The sequence below is a fragment of the Mus musculus genome, chromosome 12, assembly GCF_000001635.26.
Source record: "Mus musculus strain C57BL/6J chromosome 12, GRCm38.p6 C57BL/6J".
Lineage (NCBI taxonomy): Eukaryota > Metazoa > Chordata > Mammalia > Rodentia > Muridae > Mus > Mus musculus.
In genome coordinates this window covers 119,287,656-119,293,749 of record NC_000078.6, presented here as the reverse complement: position 1 = coordinate 119,293,749, position 6,094 = coordinate 119,287,656, and positions in this window count along the sequence as shown.

Genomic DNA, 6,094 nt, shown 5'->3' with positions numbered 1-6,094 from the left:
AAAACAAAAAATAAAAGAGCAAATACTTTGTGTGTCACATCTAAAAAAAGAAAGCACCTGTCCTCATAGCTTCTTTTTTTTAAAGATGTATTTATTTATTATATGTAAGTACACTGTAGCTGTCTTCAGACCCTCCAGAAGAGGGCATCAGATTTCGTTACAGATGGTTGTGAGCCACCATGCGGTTGCTGGGATTTGAACTCAGGACCTTAGGAAGAGCAGTCGGCGCTCTTAACCACTGAGCCATCTCGCCAGCCCTCCTTATAGCTTCTTAAAGGAACTATAATATTAGGTAAGAAAGATAATAATACACAACACTTTAATAAGAAATCAATACTAAAATGTAGTCTCTGTAGTAACAAGGTACATAGTCTAGAGTGAGGTATAAAATACATGATGTCTAACCTTGATGGATTTTGTAGCTTCCTTCAAATGGCAGTGATGGGGATTCTCCTTTCCCCTGAAAAAGCCCCATTTCTCTCTCTAGAACCGAAAGGGGCTTAAGCTGTGTTTGAAGGTTTCTGGGGAATTTTAGCTAACTCCTATGGGGAAAGAGATTGAAACAATGATTGCTCAACAATCCACTGAGCAACCAAAGGCTTCTTTTGAGCATCTCAAGGATTCCCATAAGCCTCACTGAGGGATAAGTGGTCATTTAGTCATGACTGACATACTGATTGACACCCTAACCCTAACCCTAACAACTGTCATTTCCACAAAAACTGGTCTGTGTTGCCACATGCTGGAAGTATAGAAGCAATATGAACTCTAATATTCATTATGGCTTTGTGACTTGCTAGATTCACCAAATAAAGAGGTTGATACCCAAGAAGGCATATGCCTGGGAAATTGTAATCATACCCCTACCAAAATTATTTGAAATAAAACGTTCATATGTTAGATGGAATAGCATAGATGCCATGTTCTTCTAACCCACATCTACTCATCATAGTTACCTTTAATGGGAGGTCAATTTGTCCCAGTTTAACTTATTAAATTGATATCATAATATCTCTCAATGGATCTTCAGTTCCTCTGAGGCATGGTTGCCTTTTTCAAGGCTTTGCTCCATCCTTTCCTCCTCTCTGAACAAAATTTTGTTTCATAACCTCTCTTATGCTATCTTTGTTCCTTTACTCAGAATCTATGGCTCTCATCTTCTGACTTTCAGACAATCATCAATATTTAATGACAATAGCATTATCTGAACCCAAACTTCACGCTAGATACACAATATCCTTTATACCCTATATCAGAGTTACTTAGCTCTACTCCACTCTCCCAAATATCTTTACTTCCATCAAGTTTCACATTGGATTTGCAAAGTTGTACGATGGACCTAGTCAACTTCTAGAATTAAATAAATTTTAACATCTAAATTGTGCCTACATACACTATTCTAAGTCATTTTCCTACTAAAGGAAAGAAAGAAAGAGGGCAAATCCTCATTTTCCCTGGCATCAGTCTGCTTTATTTTTACAGAATGAATGAATTACCTTCTTACCTGATCTAGCTGCTGCCTTCGACCTGCTGCATAGCAGCCTTTGTCTGACTACTAATATTTCTAATTCAGGGCCATGTTGTCTTCCCAATCCCTGGGTACCTCCTCAATCACTTCATCTTTGCATTGCTTTGCTGGATTTTCTTGACTCCTCTCTTCTGCTTTCTCTCTTGCTTCTAGGATTTTCCCCTTATTTGGCTTTCTACATATCTATTAGGGTTTGAATGAGAAATACCCTCTATAGGCTCATGTATATGAGAATTTGATTCTCAGCTGGTAGCACCACTTACAGAAGTTGTAGAACTTTGAAGAGGATATGAAGTCTTGCTGAAAAATTACCTCAGTAAGAGTGTGCATGAGAGTTTATCATCTTGCCCCACTTGGCTTCCTGTGAGTATATCAAGATGTGATGTCTTACTTTTCTGCTTCTGTCACCTCCCACCATGCCTCCCCTAGCATTCCTCTGGAACCATATGCTCAAATAAGCTTTCATAAGTTGTTTTTAGTGATGATGTTTTATCACAGCAACAAAAAAAGTAAGTAGAGAGCCGCTGAGGCAGCACCCTTGGCGGGCCGCAGACAGCCGGCCACCATCCGGACCAGAGGACAGGTGTCCGCCTGGCTTGGGAGGCGGCCTCAGCCTCAGCAGCAGCGGTCGCCATCTTGGTTCCAGGACTCCCTGGAACTTAGGAATTTAGTTTGCACAGGTGAGAGTCTGCACCACAGAAGCTGACAGCTTCTGGGAACTGCCAAAGCAACACAGCTTCTGAGAGAGGCCCTGTTTTGGGCCTTCTTCTTCGACCAGGAGGAGGTCCAAAAACAAGATATCTGCGCACCTTCCCTGTAAGAGAGCTTACCAGCAGAGAGTGCTCTGAGCACTGAAACTCAGAGGAGAGAATCTGTCTCCCAGGTCTGCCTAGAGACGGTAAGAGAATCACCAGAAGAACAATCTCTAAACAGAGTCAACTATAACTACTAACTCCAGAGATTACCAGATGGCGAAAGGTAAACGTAGGAATCCTACTAATAGGAACCAAGACCACTCACCATCATCAGAACCCAGCACTCCCACTTCGCCCAGTCCAGGGCACCCCAACACACCCGAAAACCTAGACCTAGATTTAAAAGCATATCTCATGATGATGGTAGAGGACATCAAGAAGGACTTTAATAAATCACTTAAAGAAATACAGGAGAACACTGCTAAAGAGTTACAAGTCCTGAAAGAAAAACAGGAAAACACAATCAAACAGGTAGAAGTCCTTACAGAAAAAGAGGAAAAAACATACAAACAGGTGATGGAAATGAACAAAACCATACTAGACCTAAAAAGGGAAGTAGAAACAATAAAGAAAACTCAAAGTGAGGCAACACTGGAGATAGAAACCCTAGGAAAGAAATCTGGAACCATAGATTTGAGCATCAGCAACAGAATACAAGAGATGGAAGAGAGAATCTCAGGTGCAGAAGATTCCATAGAGAACATCGGCACAACAATGAAAGAAAATGGAAAATGCAAAAAGATCCTAACTCAAAATATCCAGGAAATCCATGACACAATGAGAAGACCAAACCTACGGATAATAGGAGTGGATGAGAATGAAGATTTTCAACTCAAAGGACCAGCAAACATCTTCAACAAAATTATTGAAGAAAACTTCCCAAATATAAAGAAAGAGATACCTATGAACATACAAGAAGCCTACAGAACTCCAAATAGACTGGACCAGAAAAGAAATTCCTCCCGACACATAATAATCAGAACAACAAATACACTAAATAAAGATAGAATACTAAAAGCAGTAAGGGAAAAAGGTCAAGTAACATACAAAGGCAAGCCTATCAGAATTACACCAGATTTTTCACCAGAGACTATGAAAGCCAGAAGAGCCTGGACAGATGTTATACAGACACTAAGAGAACACAAATTCCAGCCCAGGCTACTATACCCAGCCAAACTCTCAATTACCATAGATGGAGAAACCAAAGTATTCCACAACAAAACCAAATTCACACATTATCTCTCCATGAATCCAGCCCTTCAAAGGTTAATAACAGAAAAAAACCAATACAAGAACGGGAACAATGCCCTAGAAAAAACAAGAAGGTAATCCCTCAACAAACCTAAAAGAAGACAGCCACAAGAACAGAATGCCAACTTTAACAACAAAAATAACAGGAAGCAACAATTACTTTTCCTTAATATCTCTTAACATCAATGGTCTCAACTCCCCAATAAAAAGACATAGACTAACAAACTGGCTACACAAACAAGACCCAACATTTTGCTGTTTACAGGAGACACATCTCAGAGAAAAAGATAGACACTACCTCAGAATAAAAGGCTGGAAAACAATTTTCCAAGCAAATGGTATGAAGAAACAAGCTGGAGTAGCCATCCTAATATCTGATAAGATTGACTTCCAACCCAAAGTCATCAAAACAGACAAGGAGGGGAACTTCGTTCTCATCAAAGGTAAAATCCTCCAAGAGGAACTCTCAATTCTGAATATCTATGCTCCAAATACAAGGGCAGCCACATTCATTAAAGAAACTTTAGTAAAGGTCAAAGCACACATTGCACATCACACAATGATAGTGGGAGACTTCAACACACCACTTTCACCAATGGACAGATCATGGAAACAGAAACTAAACAGGGACACACTGAAACTAACAGAAGTGATGAAACAAATGGATCTGACAGATATCTACAGAACATTTTATCCTAAAACAAAAGGATATACCTTCTTCTCAGCACCTCATGGTACCTTCTCCAAAATTGACCACATAATAGGTCACAAAACAGGCCTCAACAGATTCAAAAATATTGAAATTGTCCCATGTATCCTATCAGATCACCATGCACTAAGGCTGATCTTCAATAACAAAAAAAATAACAGAAAGCCAACACCCACGTGGAAACTGAACAACACTCTTCTCAATGATACCTTGGTCAAGGAAGGAATAAAGAAAGAAATTAAAGACTTTTTAGAGTTTAATGAAAATGAAGCCACAACGTACCCAAACCTTTGGGACACGATGAAAGCATTTCTAAGAGGGAAACTCATAGCTCTGAGTGCCTCCATGAAGAAACGGGAGAGAGCACATACTAGCAGCTTGACAACACATCTAAAAGCTCTAGAAAAAAAGGAAGCAAATTCACCCAAGAGGAGTAGGCGGCAGGAAATAATCAAACTCAGGGGTGAAATCAACCAAGTTGAAACAAGAAGAACTATTCAAAGAATTAACCAAACGAGGAGTTGGTTCTTTGAGAAAATCAACAAGATAGATAAACCCTTAGCTAGACTCACTAGAGGGCTCAGAGACAAAATCCTAATTAACAAAATCAGAACTGAAAAGGGAGACATAACAACAGATCCTGAAGAAATCCAAAACACCATCAGATCCTTCTACAAAAGGCTATACTCAACAAAACTGGAAAACCTGGACGAAATGGACAAATTTCTGGACAGATACCAGGTACCAAAGTTGAATCAGGATCAAGTTGACCTTCTAAACAGTCCCATATCCCCTAAAGAAATAGAAGCAGTTATAAATAGTCTCCCAGCCAAAAAAAGCCCAGGACCAGACGGGTTTAGTGCAGAGTTCTATCAGACCTTCAAAGAAGATCTAATTCCAGTTCTGCACAAACTTTTTCACAAGATAGAAGTAGAAAGTACTGTACCCAACTCATTTTATGAAGCCACTATTACTCTGATACCTAAACCATAGAAAGATCCAACAAAGATAGAGAACTTCAGACCAATTTCCCTTATGAATATCGATGCAAAAATCCTCAATAAAATTCTCGCTAACCGAATCCAAGAACACATTAATGCAATCATCCATCCTGACCAAGTAGGTTTTATTCCAGGGATGCAGGGATGGTTTAATATATGAAAATCCATCAATGTAATCCACTATATAAACAAACTCAAAGACAAAAACCACATGATCATCTCGTTAGATGCAGAAAAAGCATTTGACAAGATCCAACACCCATTCATGATAAAAGTTCTGGAAAGATCAGGAATTCAAGGCCCATACCTAAACATGATAAAAGCAATCTACAGCAAACCAGGAGCCAACATCAAAGTAAATGGAGAGAAGCTGGAAGCAATCCCACTAAAATCAGGGACTAGACAAGGCTGCCCACTTTCTCCCTACCTTTTCAACATAGTACTTGAAGTATTAGCCAGAGCAATTCGACAACAAAAGGAGATCAAGGGGATACAAATTGGAAAGGAGGAAGTCAAAATATCACTTTTTGCAGATGATATGATAGTATATATAAGTGACCCTAAAAATTCCACCAGAGAACTCCTAAACCTGATAAACAGCTTCGGTGAAGTAGCTGGATATAAAATTAACTCAAACAAGTCAATGGCCTTTCTCTACACAAAGAATAAACAGGCTGAGAAAGAAATTAGGGAAACAACACCCCTCTCAATAGTCACAAATAATATAAAATATCTCGGAGTGACTCTAACTAAGGAAGTGAAAGATCTGTATGATAAAAACTTCAAGTCTCTGAAGAAAGAAATTAAAGAAGATCTCAGAACATGGAAAGATCTCCCATGCTCATGGATT